General features: G+C 35.7%; 1 long non-coding RNA gene across 5 annotated transcripts in view; it reads right to left on the minus strand.

Annotated features, from left to right (window-relative positions):
- The window catches only part of LOC147916645 (uncharacterized), a 1218588-nt gene that overhangs the window by 686164 nt on the left and 514754 nt on the right, over positions 1–17670 (minus strand). For 4 of the 5 annotated variants that reach the window (XR_015552701.1, XR_015552703.1, XR_015552699.1 and 1 more), the window contains one exon: positions 7320–7507. The exons of the other annotated variant lie outside the window; for it this stretch is intronic. This is a non-coding gene — a long non-coding RNA (uncharacterized LOC147916645). The remainder of the gene's footprint in view (positions 1–7319; positions 7508–17670) is intronic. 5 annotated transcript variants of the gene reach the window in all.

Genomic DNA, 17670 nt, shown 5'->3' on the forward strand with positions numbered 1-17670 from the left:
ATTGTTTCTAAGCCTTAGGAACCAAAGAGTGAGGAGTTAGATCAGATATGTTTAGAAACATTCTCAAAGGAGGAGTCAAAATTAGGCTAGTTCCACTTCATTGAAAAGCCAGCTTAAAAGTCTGGCACCAATGGCTTCTAGATTTTTTTTAGTAGGCTAAGAATGCAGCATCATTAAGACTTCTGATAGGATATAGGGCAATACTGTGTGGAAAAAGCTAAGAAATTGACCATCTGAGTGAAAAAAATCAATCTCCGAATACAGAGAAGCTTTAGGAAAACCTTCACCAGTTTATTTGGGTCATATTTTCCTTTTTATGTTTGCATAGCGTTGATGTATGATAAAAATATATGAACAGTTAAGGCTAAATTTCTTTCAATAAGTGTAAAATAGAAATTATAGGTCATAAAAAGGCACATTGTCAAATATTAATTAGCAGTGTTTTTATCTTTCTAAAATATATAAAATAATAGTATGTCTTAAAATAATGGTGCATTTCCTTGGATTAAAAGAAAAGTGGTGTTTTGGTCATTTCATTTACTCCTTTGCTTTTTTTTTTCTCATTTGGTTCAAACATTGAGGGGTGAAGAAGGATACTATTTATAGAATTCTTTCAAAGACCTCAATGCCATAATGGAGGAGGAAAAGAGAGAGATAGAACTCTTTAGACTGAACTTTTACACAAAAGTGAAAGTTACTGTTTTAAACGAAAGGAGACTGTTTAAACCTGAAGAAACTCAGGTACGTTCAATTAACAAACTTACGCTGTCATACTACCCAATAGTTTCAGGAGGTTCACATAAGAAACATTAGACTAGTTATAGCAAATGGAGAAGCTTTGCTTATTTCATGAATTTTAATCATACTCAGTAAATATACCACCTGGTTACACCAACAATGGTTGGAGATAAGGACAAAGCCCCTTAAAGTGTTTGAGTAACCTGCCCAAGATCACACAGGTAGTGTGATGAAGCTAAGAGTTGAACCCAGGTCATTCCATTCTAAAGCCCTTTCTCTTCCCAATATACCATGCCATCCTTCCTTTCTACACATTGTGCTATTATTGTGTGGAGTTTAATTCTGTCTCAACTTGATAATCTTTTTTTTTAAAATTTTTTGTTTATTGCAGTAACATTGGTTTATAACATTGTATAAATTTCAGGTGTACATCATTATACTTGTATTTCTGCATAGATTACATTCAACTTGATAATCTTTACTTTGGGGCTACCCGAAGTAGGTAAGGTCAGGGAAAGGACCAATGCGACCTAAATGTGTCTGGAAGGCATTTGTTTTTGATTCAGTAATTTAAACTTTTGGAGTACAGGTGAGTACGTACATCTGAACCTATAAAGAGAATGTAAAAAGGGAAGGTTTCTCAATGTACTCTTGAAATAAGTCTATAGTTAACAAGGCTCAGGTTTGAAACTAATGAATATTTAATTAAATGTTTGACTTCATCAGGGAGACTTAGTAAACTAATGTCAAAAGTGCTCTGCCTATTAACATCCTTTCCAGCTCATGAATGTACCTAGAACTAAAGTGCAGAGAAGATGATCAAGATTCAAAGGATGTTGAGCTGTCAAAGTCTTTAGAGATCACCTCATCTGGTGCTTTCCAACGTGTTCTGCTCAGCACTGTTCCTAAATACTGTCTAAGAACAGGGATCCTTTTATCAAATGAGCTGACAGCTCATCATCACTCAGGAGATTCACATGGCCCATCAGCCTACAAAATACTCCGAAAAATCCTACAATTAAAAAAGTTAAATCCATTTAACTCCCAGCTTTTCCAAAACTGATTTGGCCATTTAAAAATGGTCTTTGTGTATTTTAACAGGTGGCTCTTATAATACATTTTGAAAAATGCTGATTTAATATAAATAACACATCATTTTTGGTTATTTTAAGGGGAAAGGAAGCCCAAAGAGTAACCTAGCCCAGATTATCCAAGGAACTAATAATGAGAGAGCTGCTGGGTCCCCATAGCTTTTTCCCATTACAAAGAGCTCAGAACCTAATGTTTGAGCAGGCTTCTCATGTGAACCATCAGATTTCATAGTCTTTAGTGAGCTCATAGGTATCATATTTTTCTTTCTTGTTTTAACATATACCTGAGGGACTGGGTTCCTTTTCTACAATTATGCAAAGACTCAGCTTCACTTCATTTCAACATTTAATCAAATCTTGCTCAGTAGCCCTCCCCCACTCATTCCCCAGAGCTGCTAATTGCTTTATATACATCTCTACCCTGAATATTCTTAATTGTCAAAGGGTTTGAATGGATACGGGGGTTTAAATTTTATTTACAAAAATCTCTTAAGTGGTCTTCATTGTCTTTAGTGAAAAGTATCCTTATTTCTTTTCTGTTTGAAGAGGTGTTAATTAAATACTTTCAGTTAATTTAACATTAACAGTGGATATAATTTGCTGTCTCTCTATTGAATCAGCAAGTTCTAAATGAAAACTCTTGGGTCAAGAAGATTCCTGTTTTAGGTGTCGTCAATCTAAGTGGATAGAGCATTTCTGAGAATGAATCATCTGCTCTATAATTATATTATGTGGAAAGGAAATTTCCAAACAGAATCCCATCCACTTTGAAATGGAAAGAGACCTGGATGTCTAGATTTATGGAACCTATCCAAAAGGCCAGTGGGGCCACTGGCTTTCAGGGAGCATGTCATCTGAGAGCACATCTGACAGTTTCATAAAATTGTCAGAGCTAGAAATCCTTGGAGATCGGTATCCCATTCCCTCACTATAAAGACAAGAACACCGAAACCTATAGAAAAGAGTGATGAGCCCAGTGTTTGAAATTAGAGCAGTTGTCTTTACAGTATGTCACCCAGACTTGTCACAACCAAAACCCATTTCTTGGTTGTAATGGTCTTATGGAGGCAACAATCATTGTAGCACTGTGAATTTCAAAGTGTGGCATACCAAACTCTTCTTGTTTCAGTTTTCCTGATGTATTTAGTTTTCTATTAATGCATAATAAATTATCACAAACCTAACAGCTGAAAACAACACATATCTATTATTTCACAGTTTCTATGGGTCAGGGTCCAGGCATGGCTCAGATCTTCTAGGTCCTCTGTAGAAGGTCTCACAAAACTGCATTCAAGGTGTTAGCTAGGGTTTATTCCTTCCTGGAGCTTGGGGTCCCGTTGCAAGCTCACATAGTTGTTGGCAAAATTCAATTTCTTGCCATTCTATGGCTGAGGTCCCCATTTTCTTGCTGGCCATCAGCTCTTAGTTCCTAGAAGCTATTCACAGTTCCTTGCCTTACGGCCCTCTCACAATATGGCAGCTTACTTCTTCAAGGCCAGCAGGAAAACCTTTCCCATACCTCTTTTAAGTGTTCACCTGATTAGGTCAGGAACACCTGGGTTAATATCCCATTTGATTAACTCAAAGTCAACTGATTAGATACCTTAATTACATCTGCAAAATCTTTTCACATTTGCCAAATAATGTAATCTAATCATGGAGTGACATCCATTATGTTCATAGGTCCTACTGCATTCAAGGGGAGAAGGTTACATGGGGCATGTTACCTAGGCAGGTGGGAATCTTGGGACCATCTCAGAATTCTATCTACCATACCATACTAGCTTCCAGCAGCAGATTTATGATGAAGTTTATGTTGCTTAAATTTCAGGTATTTTCATTCAAATGGGCTACTGTGTGTACTGAGAATGGCTGGGAGTTACAGAGTATTCTAGGCAGACAGAAAAAAGTAACTTTTTATAAGAAAGCATTTTCATTTAAGCATTCCTATATAAGCATTTCTGATTCAGAAAGAAAGGGACCTAACTCTCCAAAGATTCAGTTATTTTTTTGTGATCTCCTTTTCTCATTCTAAATAAATATGCACTATGTTACCTAATTGTGTATATGTGTTCCTGAAAGAGAGCTCCTCCACTTTTGTAAGCTTCAGGTCTCAAAACACATGGCCCTTCTACTGCTTCCTGCCACTCACGGGTATTTCAAGACAAATATGTGGAATCATTGCCGGTCTTAGAACTTACCAGGATTTGTCAATTTTACAGTTTTCACATAAGCAGTTTCCACCCCCTGGAAGACCTAATTCCCCTTGGCTGTCTCCTGTCATATTCAAGAATCAAAAAATGGGGCCTCACTTCTCACCTGGCTTGGTGGCCCCACTCCAGTGCTTATCTCTGCCATACCACACGGTGTTTGAACTACATTTCCTTTTCTATCCTGTCTCTTAACCACCACCACTTCAACCTTCACTCTCTGCCTCACTCAAGCCTGTCCTTGAGGAGGGAAGAGCAGGTTTCCCTTCCTAATTTCTCAGTGCTTAGTCCACACAAGGCACGTAACTGTTGTTTTTTAAATATATAAAGAATAAGCGATTGGAGTGAATGGTTAAATTTCAAATTATGATAAAAAGAGAGAGAGAGAAAGAAGTTGATGGCATTGGTTTTGGTTGCAAAACTCATTTAATTTTGCTCAAAATTAAGTTTCTCCTTTATACTATTGTTTAAAATGATTACTTTTTATGTTAACATTTCTATTCTCAGAACTATAAAATGTGAGGGCCCTGGGCCTAGAGCATAGATCCTGCATGTTGGAATAAGATAAACCTGGGCTTGGATTCTAGCTGGATGGGCTTGGGAAAATGATGGGTTCTATCTGAAACTTGGTTCCTCATCTGTAAAATGGACTTAATTTTAACCTCAGGGTTGTTATGAGGCCTGAGTAAGATGATACATTTGAGAGTGTGTAGTAGATTGCCTAGCATATAGTTGGTGCCCAGTAAATATTAAAATTAAACATAATCAGAACAATGACAACAAACAAATAAAAACCACCCTAGGCACCAGATGGAACAATTAGAATTATTTCCATTTTATAGCTGAGGTTCAGAGACATTAAGTAACAGAGAAGAAATGACACAAGTGTTTGAACTTAAACAAACTACTTAATCTCTCTGAGCCTCTGTTTCTCCATCTGAAAAGGGGGGATAGAAATAGATAATGCTTACATAACTGTGAGGATAAACTGAAATAGTGTGTGCAAGAGTGGCTAGGCAGTACACAGCACTGAGTGAAAAAACAAGAAAAGAAAAAGAAGCAACAACGAAAAGATAAAGGAGGAAAAAGGAAGGAAACTACTCTGGGAATCAGAAAAGTAATTTTTTTTTCCATTTTGCAATCGTGAAACATGAGGCTTAGAATACACAGATATCATGTTCAGCAACACACAACTTGATGCTGACAAAATGGAACTAGATTCAATTTTCCTGGCGTCAAGTCTAGGCTATTTCTACTGTCGAGCTCCTCAGTAGCTCCTCACCAAATGCATATCCCATGAGGCATTAATCCCTAGCTGCTCTACAGAAGGTATATCAGTATTATGAGTGAATCCGTATTCTAGGCACATAGAGTCACTTGGTTCACAAAGCCCATATTGGAATTCCAGATTGAGGGGAGCTAGATTGTGTAGAGAGGCCTGTAGGTCACTGCCAGCCAGTCATTGACTTTTAAAATATTCCTCTGTAGAGAAAGGAATTCAATTTAATAAAGAGAGATGAAAAAAATAAAGACTATGGCATGGTAGCTGAGAGGTCAAGTTCTGAAGTCAGAGTGGCAAGGATATGAGTTTGAGTCTTCCACTACCTTGGGCAAATCAAGTAAATTTGTTTGCTGTAAAATGGAGATAATAATTTCTACCTCTTGAGATTGTTGCGCAGATTAAATGACATAATGTGAGTAAAGTTCTCAGGACAGTGTCTGGAAAGCTCTCCATTAACGTTAACCACAGAGGATCCCAAGCACACCTATGTAAAGACTCCATCCCTACGCAACCTCATACAGGTGCTCCCGGGATTGTGTAATACTGTAGCTCGGCCCGCTCCTAAAGGGGACAAGAATTTGTATTGCAGTACTGTATTTGTAAACGTTTCTACTGGAATTATTTTCTTATATATTACAAGTATACAGTTTAATACTTCTACAACTAAACACACACATGCAATGAGCATTCAAATCAAGATGCAGAACATTACCAGCACCCCAGACACCCCTGTGTTCCCACACAGTCACTATCCCACCCCTCACCCAGGAATAACTTTGATCCTGAATTCCAACAGCATAAGCTATGTTTTCCTGCTTTGAATTGAATATAAAATGGATTATTACAGTGTGTACTCTATGTTATCTTAATTTTCCCCAATATAAGCTTGTGAGATTCATCTATATCTGTGAATATAGTTGTAGATCACCCAATTCTCATTGCTTTATACTATTCCATTGTGTGATATACCACAACTAATTTATCCATTTTATTGCTGATTGACGTTGGTGTAGTTTCCAATTTGGGGCTGTTATAAACAGAGTTGCAGTGAACATTCTAGTATGTGGATTTTGGTAGACACATGTATGCATTCTGTTGAGTATACACCTAGGAGTGGATTGCTGAGGTTATACGTACATTCAGCTTTAGTAGATATTGTCAAATAGTTTTCTGAGTGGCTATACCAAATTATACTCCCACTAGCAGTATACCAAGATTAGTTTTTCTTAATGTGCTTTTCCTGTTCTAGAATTCCATTCAGGATACCACATTACATTTAGTTGTCATGTCTCCTGAGGCTCCTCTGGGCTGTGAGAGTTTCTCAGATTTTCTTTGATGACCTTGACAGTTTTAAAGACTATGAGTCAGGTATTTTAGAGAATGTTCCTTGATTTAGGTTTGTCTGATGTTCTTTCTTATGGTAGGCTGGGGTTATGCATTTGGGGCAGGAAGGCCCCCACAGGTGAAGTGCCATTCTCAGCACATATCAAGGGCATATGTGATCAACACGTGACTTATCACTGATGATATCAACCGTAATCAAATACCTAAGGGAGTGTTTGCCAGAATTCTCCTGTGTAAAGTTATTTTTCCCCCTTTCCATACTGTACTCTTTGTAAGCAAGTCACTAAGCATAGTCCATAATTAAGGAGTAGAGGGGCAAGTATTTACATTAATTATTTGAAATTCTCCTGTATGGGAGATTCATCTCTTCTCCCTTATTTATTTTTTATTCTATCCCTTGCTTATATCAGTATGGGCTTTATTTTATACTTGGGGGTATAAGTCAATACTACATTATTTATGTTGTTAGTCACCTTGTTCTGGTTTGACATTAGGGGCTCTTTCAGCTGGCTTCTGTGTCCTTTTGGCATATACTCATCATTTTGTATTTTGAGCAATTCCTTAGTTTCTGCCACTACAAAATATTCTAGGTTTATCTTGTATATTCCATGCCCCAGTTCTAAAATCGCCCATTTATCCAAGGAGTTTTGGTACCTTCTATTGGAGAATGGTATTAGAAACTGAGATCTGGGCACTGGATCATATTCTTTTTTGATGGAAGAGTTCTGTCGTCTTCTATAAATGTATAGACTACTGTAGAATTTGATGAATTCAGTATTTCAGGTTAAGCTTTCTGACTTGCATCTCTCGAACCAATCTCTCACTCCTACAGCAGCTGTGGGCTGAGAAAGACAGGCTCTATGTTAGTGTTTCATACTGAACACCTCGTTGTTGAAATGAAGATTGCTGGATGTTTACATGTGTGCATTAACACCTAACTGAAGACTTTCTCTGAAGCAATCAGAAGAATTGAAAGAGAATTGAAAATAGAGAGCTTTCTGGGGAACATTTTCCATCAAAACATCATTTCATAGATTTATCTATCCTTGCGGATTGGCTATTTGTTAGAATGTTTTGCTTGAACTTGAAAAGAACTGGCTACAGAGACCTACACAACCAAAAAGCAACAGCAACCACAATCACAGTTTATTCGGTGCCACTTGTCAGGCACTGGGCTAATTAATCCGAGCTATGATCTCATTTAATCCTTAAAACAGCACCATGCATAGGTGCTATCTGCTATCACTATTATTTCTACTTTACAGTTGAGGAAACTGAACCTAAAAGATTAACTAGCCCATGGCCATACAGCTAGAGACTAACTGAGCTGGCGCTCTGAGTGTTAATCTCTCTGACTTCAATTAACCTCATTTATCTAACCTCAATTAACCACTGTACAATATGGCCTATAATAGAGCCCATCTCCTCAGACTATCCTGCTTCATATACTTTTGAAGAGGATTCCAACTATTTGTGCTTGATATACAAGGCTTTACAAGTAATTTTAAGAAGAAGAGAATTTGTTTTCAGAACACTCTCTCAAACTTTGGCTCAGCAAGTGCAATCAACATAAACATGGCTGGAAAATTCAACCAAAACTCATCCATATAAAGACCTATGAGAAAAGAGAGCATATTCATTGGGAAATCCTCTGAGTCATGTTGTTGAATAAGAAAATTTACATTTGCTTTTGCAATTCAATTTTACATATAGATACTGATATAAATATGCAGATTGGGTTAGCAGTAGAACTGTATCAAAAGATTTCCACTAATAAATGAATATTTCTTGTGGTATTCTTTTCTTTTAAATTTTAGCTTAGAAAGCAGCATTGCAAAGTGGAAAACACACAGGTTTGGAAATCAGAGGGAACTTGATTCAAGTCCTGACTCTGTCATTTATTAACGATTTTAAGAAAGTTTCTTAAATATTCTGTGCCTCAGTTTCCTCATTGGTAAAATGAAAATAATAGAGGATTATTATGAAGACTAAATGAGATAGCGCATGCAAAGGACCTGACCCACAGTTAATCCCACTACTCTGCAATGATATGTCCAAACACAGAGTGATAACCTGCAGTGTATGATGACAATGCACATAGCACTGATTGCTGAGCTAAAAGTGGTTGGATGCATGGCGTCATGTAATTCTCACTGAAGTCCTTTGAGGTGTGTATGACTGTTATAGTTAACAAGTAAGGGAAAAATACGTAGGAATGCAAAGAAGTTTATCAGAGACAGTGTGGGGAAAGTCAGAATTTGAATCTAGTATTGCCTTAAGCCAGGGCATGCATTCTAATCCTGCTCTACTAATTTCTGCTCTGAGTTCCACAAACAACAGGACAGAGTCTAACCTGTTCACACTGTATCCTTACTGTTCTACTAATGCATGATGTTGCACATTAGGTTCAATAAAGAACTGATGGATGAGGGAATGAGAACTAATTTCATTTTTCTCTCTCTAGGACTAAATAAAATTTAGCCAAATTAGGAATTCCTGAATCCTTAGGCCCGGCTTTATTCTCTTTTATCCTTTGCCTGCAAAAATGATTTTGTGACAAGCCTGAAACACTCATCGCTCATTCTTTTGTGTGGAAATTGTGTAAGCACTCTCCAGATCCATCCAACTTATAATCAAAAGGGTAAATGACAAGTCTATTATTAAAGTTTTGATTAGTACTATTAGCCAAGGTCCAAAGAGGGTTTTTGTTCAACAGTTTTGAAAAACCAGAGAGGCAAATTTCATGTAGGTTTCTATGCATTTGCCACAGAATGAATGACTGACACTTCAGATTGTCAAAATGTCAGATTCCTTCAAAGACTTCCAAACAGGATGGAATAGGGGTGACTGCTTTTCATGGTTCCAGACAGACTGCTAATTTTAAAGTTTAACCTCTCCTTTGCCAAATTAAAGTTTGGCATTCCTGCTTTCTACTCTCTCTACTGTTAGCCTTCCCTGAGAAACAATAATTGGGTTAGACTAGAGATGCGGTTCTTGAACCAAGAAGGAACGCTGTGCCCACATGTAGCAGAGTGGCCTACTGAACTCATTGGCCTTAATCAAGACAATGAATCACCAGTCTAATCACTTTTAATCCGTGTGGCTTTGGGGATGATCCACTCGTGTTTTCAAACAAAGAGGTGTAGATGTAATCCACGAGCGGTAGGGTGTGCTTCTGCCATGTGAAAGTATAGCTTGTTTGGCTTCCATTAAGAACCACCACAGCAGGCTCTGGCATTATATAACATCTAGTCCACATTCTGATTAGAAGAAAATCATGAACATTCTCGTTTGATTACATGAGTCCTCACCACCTCTAGGCTTTGGAGTGAGATTTGCATACAGGTGGGGAAGGGCCTTTGTAGTGAAAAGACAAATGGGCTTTGAAATCAGACAGGCTTGGTTTTAAGTCACTGCTCTGCCACTTAGCTTATATGCCAATGTGGGCCAATTTGTTTCAATGGCTACAGAGTAACTCCCTAACCCCACCAGCACTTTTTCAACCGTATGCTAATTGGTTTCACTGGAAATCCTGCAGAGAATATTTGGAACATTTGTTGCAATTCAATTACTATATTTAAAAAAAATGGGTGTTGCTAGTCTTCTCCCTTCACTGCTGCCAATCATGTTGCTAAAATGCAAATCGTGCCACTGCTGCACTAACAGGGCTCTACACTGCTTTAAGAATATAATCCAGGCCCTGAGCAGATGAGGAAAAGGCTTGTGCCTCACCATGTGGGTCTCCTACCATTGCCTGCCTCAATCTCTATTTTTCAACTCTTTCAAACCTCTGTGCTTTACATGATTGATAATCCCTGACATATGTATGTACTCTTGAAATCATCACCAATATTAAGATAATGAATATATCCATCACCCCAAAATTTCCTCTTGTCCCTTTTAATCCCACTCTCCTGCCCACTTCCCAGTCCCTGGGTAACAACTGATACTTTTTCTGTTGCTATCAATTAGTTTGCACTTCCTAGAATTTTATATAAATGGAAATCAAACAGTATGTACTCTTTTTTTATCTGGCTTCTTTATCTCAGAATAATTATTATGAGATTCTTGTATATTGCTGCTGTAGTTCATTCCTTTTTATTGTCTTTTATTGAATGATTCTGTTGTATGGCTGTGCCATAGTTGATAACATTCTTTCACCTCTTGAGGAATATTTGGGTTGTTTCCAGTTTTGGGGTAGTACAAATAATGGTACTATAAGCATTCATCTATAAGTCTCTGTATAGATGTATACTTTCATTTTTCTTGGGTAAATACCTAAGAATGTAATGGCTGTGTCAATGGGAGGTGTGCTTAACTTTTTAAGAAATCCTCAAAATGTTTTCCCAAGGATTTGTACAATTTTACATGCCTACCAGCAGTATATGAGATTTCCAATTGCTCCACATTCTCGCCAACAAACAGTGTTGTCATTCTTTTTAATTTTAGACATTCTAATAGATGTGTAGTAGCATCTTTTGTAGTTTTAATTTATATTTCCCTAATAATTAATGACAAATGCTTATTTCCCATTCATATATATTCTTTGGTGAAGTGTCTGTAAAAATCTTTTGCCTGTGTATTATCGGTTTGTTTGACTTCTTATAACGACATTTGGAGAGTTCTTTATATATTCTGGAATAAAATCTGTTATCAGATATTTAATTGACAAATACTTTTTCAAGTCAGTGGCTTTTTAAATATTCTCTTGGCAGTGTCTTTCAATGATCAAAAATATTTAATTATGATGAAGTTCAATTTATGAATAATTTCTTTTACAGATCTTGCTTTCAGTGTCATATCTAAGAAACAGTTGCCTAATTGAAGGCTACAATTATTTTTTCCTGTTTTCTTCTAGAACTTTTATAGTTTTACATTTTAAATTTAGATCTATGATCCATTTTTTAAATTTCTGTATAAAGAGAGAGGTATGGATCCAAGTTCACCTTTTTGCATATGAATACTTGACTGTTCCAAAACCATTTATTGAAAGGCGATCTTTTCTCCACTGAATTGCTTTTGTCAAAAATCAGTTGTTCATAAATGTATGGATCTCTATTCTGTTCCATATGTCTGATTGATCCCTATATCTGTCTTTATGTCACTACCACACTGTCTTGTTCCTGTAGCATTACAATAAGTCTTAAAGTCAGGTAGTGTAATTCCTCCAACTTTACACTTATTTTTCAATTTTGTTTTGTCTATTCTAGGTACTTCGTTTTGTCATATGAATTTTAGAATCAGCTTGTCAATTTTTATCAAAAAATCTGATAAGATTTTTACTGGAATTGCACTGAATCTATAGATAAATTTGGGGAGAATTAAAATCTTAATATTGAGTCTTATAATTCGTGGACACAGATTATCTCTCCACTTATTTGTCTTCTTTAAAATCTTTCAGCGATTTTTTTTGTTGTTTTCGGAGTACAAGTTTTATACATCTTTTGTCAGGTTTATTCCTAAGCATTTGATATTTTTGCTACTGTTTTAAATGGCATGTTAAAAATTAAGTTTCAATTTCCAGTTATATCCTGCAACCTTGCTAAACTTACTTAGGTCTAATAATTTTTTTTGTAGCTTCTCTAGAAAAAAGGATTTGTTTGGATTCTCTACATGGACAATCATGTTATCGGCAAATAATGACAGTTTTAATTTTTCCATTCCAATTTGGCTATCTTTCCTTTCTCTTTCTTTTTCTTTTTTTATTTCTCATTGCATACGCTAGAAAATTCAGCCATATGTTAAATACAAGTGGGGAGAGCAGACATTCTTACCTCATTAATGATCTTCAGAGGAAACATTTATTCTTTCACTATTCTCTGCCTCTTAACAGGTTGAGGAAGTTCCCTTCCTGTCCAAGTTTAATAAGAGTTTTTATCAGGAATATATGTTAGAATTTTTAAAATACTTTTTCTGCCTCTACTGAGATGATCGTGTGGTTTGCTAAGTTAACCTTGCATTCCTATAATAAACCCCAATTGTATAGCGTATATTATCCATATTATATATTGTTGGATTTTGTTTGCTAAAATTTTCTTAAGGATTTTGCCTCTGTGTTCATGAGGAATATTAGTCTGTAGTAATGTTTTTGTCTGGTTTAGGTATTAAGGTAATGCTGGCCTCAAGTAATTAGTTGAGAAACATAGCTATTCAATTTCCTGTAAGAATTTCTATAGGATTGATAATATTTCTCCTTTAAATGTTTGGTGAAATTTACAAGCAAAGCCGTTACAGGGGAGGAAGACTATTCCTCTACCCTCTAGGTTCTTCTGGCTGGTCTAAGAATTAAATTGACATAAGACAGAATAACAGAAGAAAATCAAAAAAAGTATAAGAATATGTATACATGGGAGAAACCCAGGAAAACTGAGTGATTTGCCAAACAGACAGAAGCCACTACCTTAAATACCATCTTCAGCTAAAGACAAAGGAGGATGTTGGGGATAGCGGTTTTCGACTTCAAAAGGAGGAAGGTAATTCACATGGAGATGGAAAAGCAAATATTTGATAAACAAATGTTGAACCTGCCTTCAAAGACAATGAGAGATGGAGAAGACTTTGATTAAAAGGCCCTTAACAGGTTCCTCCCTATCTATCACACCTAGTTTACATTATATTATAATTATCTTATGGTATCAGCTCCTTCCTGGAACAGGCCTTCTAGCTTAAATTCCTTTAGGCAGTTAGGGGGAAAGTCAGTTTCTTTCTGAGTAGTTTGTTTTTAGAAATAATCAAGCCAAAGAGACACATTTTAAGGTGGTAAATTCTGATCCCCCATACCCTCTTGGCCTGGAAATTTCTTTGTGGGAAGGTTGTTAACTACAAATTCAATTTTTTAACAATTATAGTGTCACTTAATTTATCTATTTCTTCATGAGTGAGAGTATTAGTTTCCTAGGGCTGCTGTAACTAATTGCCACAAACTGGGTAGCGTAAAACAACAAAAATTTATTTTCTCACATTTCTGGTGGCCAGAAGTCTGAAATCAAGGTTTCAGCAGAGCCAAACTCCCTCTGAAAGCTCCAGAGAGAACACTTCCTTGCCTCTTAACAACTTCTCATGGATCCTTGGCTTGTGGCAACATAACTCCCATCTCTGCCTCAGTCTTCACATGGCCTTCTTCTCTGTGACTCTCTGTGTGTAAAGCTCCCTCTCTTTTCTCTTATGAAGACATCAGTCATTGGATTTAGGATCCGCTCTAAATTCAGGAAGATTTCCTCTTACAATCCTTAACTAACTACATCTGCAAAGATTCTAATTTGAGGGACACTCTTTAACCCACTACAGTGAGAATTGGACTTTATGTCTTTCAAGAGATTTGTCCATTTCAACTAAGTTGTCAGATTTATTGATATGAAGTTGTTCATAACATTCACTCTCACATCTTGATATTGGTAATGTGTGTCTATTCTCTTTTCATTCTAGACCAATCTGGCTAGAGGTTTATCAATTTTATTGACCTTTTTGAAGAATAATCTTTTGGTTTTATCAGCTTTCTCTACTGTTTTTCTGTCTTCTATCTCATTGAGGGAGATCATTGACTGTTTGTTATTTCCTGTCTTTTGCTTACCTTGCATTTAATTTACTCCTCTTTTAATGGTTTCTTAATGGAAGCTGAGGTCATTATTTTGACTTTTCTTATTTTCTAAAGTAGGCATTTAGTGCTATAAAATTTCCTCTAAGTTCTAACTTAGCTAAATCCCACAAATTTTGATGTGTTATATTTTCAGTTTCATCCAGTTGAAAATACTTCCTAACTTCTCTCTTGATTTCTTCTTTGGACCATAGGTTATTTAGAAGCATGTTATTTAGTTTTCAAAATTTTGAGATTTTCCAGATATCTTTTGTTATTGATTTCTAATTTAATTTCATTATGATCATAGAAGATATATGTGTGCTGTGAATATTTTAAATTTATTGAACATATGTTATGGCCAAAATATGGTCAATCTTGCTAAATGTTCTATGTGGACTTGAAAAGAATGTATATTCTGCTCCAGTTGTGTGGAGTAGTCTATAAATGTTAATTAGGCCAAGTTAGTTTTCAGTGTTGTTCAAATCATCTATAATCTTACTGATTTTCTATTGACTTGTGCTATTTGTTTTAAGAAAGAGGTGTTAAAATTTCTAATTATGGTTATAGATTGATTGATTTCTGCTTGCAGTTCTGACACATTTTGCTTCATATAATTTGAAACTTTGTTATTAGGTGCATAATGGTTTGGGATTGTTACTTCCACTTTATGAGTCGACTCCTTTAAAATTATGAAATGACCCTCTTTATCCTTGGTAATATTCTTTTCCTGAAATCTACTTTGTGTTTTTTTTTTTTTTTTTTTTTTTAAAGATTTTATTTATTTTTTGCCCCCAAAGCCCCAGTAGATAGTTGTATGTCACAGCTGCACACCCTTCTAGTTGCTGTATGTGGGACTCGGCCTCAGGATGGACAGAGAAGTGGTGCCTCGATGCGCACCCGGGATCCGAACCCGGGCCGCCAGCATCGCAGCGCACGCACTTAACCACCAAGCCACAGGGCCGGCCCAGCTGAAATCTACTTTGTTTGATATATTTACAGCAGCTTTCTTTTGCTTAGAGTTAGCATGATATATTTTTCCCATTTTTTTTGCTTTAAACCTATTTGAATCTCTATATTTAATGTATGTGACTTGTAGTTGATATATGGTTTTTCTTCAATCTCACAATCTCTGACTTTTAATTGAGGTGTTTAGTCCATTTATATTTAATGAGATTATTGATAAAGTTGGCTTCAAATCTACATCAGGTTTTTTTTTTTTTAACTATTTTTCCCACATATTCTTTGCAGTTTTTTCCCTCTTATTATGCCTTTTTTTGGATTAGCCAAGTATTTCTTTAAATGGCTTTTTACTTTCTTTTTTAGTTATACTTGTTTTATTATTTTGGTAGTTGCTTTAGAGTTTATAGTGTATATTTTTGACTAATTACAGTCTACCTTCAAATGATATGCTAATACCATGTATAGTATAAGAATCTTACAATAATATATTCCCATTTCTTCCCTCCTGGCCTTTTGCAATGATTGTCATACATTTTACTTCTATGTACGTTAAAAAATTCACAATACATTGTTAATGTTTTTGCTTTAAACAATTAATTATTTTTTACATATATTTAAAAATAAGACCCTTTTTTTAATATCCACTCATGTATTTACCATTTCCGATGTTTTGCATTTCTTTTTGTGAGTGTGTGTGTTAATAGTTTTTGATCCTTCAGTGCAAATACTGTACCCACACATTAAATATAAGAAACTTGTCTCTCCATGTCATGACTTATAAAAATATTTAATGGATTTACTGAAATATAGTTTTCATATGATACAATTCATGCATTTAAAATATATAATCAATGATGTTTTAGTATATTCACAAAGTTGTGAAACCATCACCACAGTCTAATTTTGTAAACTTTTTAGTACCAAAAAAATAAAAATAAATTTTGTACCCGTTATCGGTCACTCCCTATTTCCTCCCAATTCTCTTCCTACCTGCTCCTGGGCAAACCCTAATCTACTTTCTGTCTCTGTATATTTGTCTATTCTGGATCTTTAGTGTAAATGGAATCATGACCATTATTGATTTGTTATGGTCTTTTGTGATTGGCTTATTTTACTTAGCATACTGTTTTCAAGTTTCCTCCATGTTGTAGCATGTATCAGTACTTAATTTCTATTTATTGCTAGATAATATTCCGTTGCATGAATATACCATATTTTTTTTACTCATTTGTCAGTTGATGGAAATGTAAGCTGTTTCCACTTTTAGGCCATTATGAGTACTGCTATAATGAACATTTGTGTACAAAGTTTAGTGTGGAGACATGTTTTGAATTTTCTTGGGTATATAACTAGGAGTTAAATTGCTAGAAGTCATATAATAATTGTATATTTAACATTTTGAAGCCCTGCCAAAGTGTTTTCCGAAGTGGCTATACCCTTCTTCATCCCTAGCAGAAACATATGAGAATTCCAATTGGTACATATTTTCCCCAACACTTGTTATTGTTCTTAATTTTTGTTATAGTCGCCCTAGTGGGTATGAAGTAACATCACATAGTGGTTTTGATTTGCATTTCCCTAATGGGTAATGTTGTACATTTTATCATATGCTTATGGATCATTTGTATACTGTCTTTGGAGAAATATCTATTCAGATCCTTTGCCCATTTTTATTGTGTTATTTACCTTTTTATTATTGAGCTATAATAGTCATTTATACATTCTGAATACAAATCCCTTATCAGATATATGATTTACAAATATTTTCTCTCATTTAGTGAGTTTTCACTTAATTGACAATATTGTCTATAGCACAAAAGTCTTTAATTTTGTGAAGTTTGATTTATTTATTTCTTCTTTTGTCACTTATACTTTTGGTGTCATATCTAAGAAGACTTTGCTTAGCAAAAAATTTATACCAACCACTGGTCTAAGCCCTGGGATATGTCCATAATTGAAAAAGATGTGGTGCCTGCTTTCATGTAGATTAAGTTTAGTGGGAGAGCCAGGAATTTATTTAAATGAATGCACCGATATATAATTGCAAACTAGTTAGTGCAGTAAAGGAAAAAACAGAGCTCTGAGGAAATATATCAGGGGACCAGACACGTGTGTGTGTGTGTGTGTGTGCACGTGCACCTGTATTACAGGAGGAAGTTGTCAAGGAAGTGTTTCCTGGTGAAGCAATATTTTAATCGAGCACTGTAAGACATAAAAGAAAAAAGAACAATTCAGAAAATTTTCTATGCAGAAAGGACCTGGGCAGGCCTGTCACCTAGAGGAAGTGAAAATGAACAGTACTGAGTTGCAGAGAGAGCAGGGGTACATCAGATGAGGCTGTAGAAGTAAGCAGGGGTAAGAGCATGCCGACTTGTAGATCATATTAATGACTTTAATATTTTCCCTGAAAGCAATAGGGAGTGATTGGAAGACTAATCACTTTGGCTGCAGAATGGAAACAGATTGTGG

The sequence above is a fragment of the Ceratotherium simum genome, chromosome 7, assembly GCF_057802395.1.
Source record: "Ceratotherium simum simum isolate JZ-2026a chromosome 7, ASM5780239v1, whole genome shotgun sequence".
Taxonomy (NCBI): Eukaryota; Metazoa; Chordata; class Mammalia; order Perissodactyla; family Rhinocerotidae; genus Ceratotherium; species Ceratotherium simum.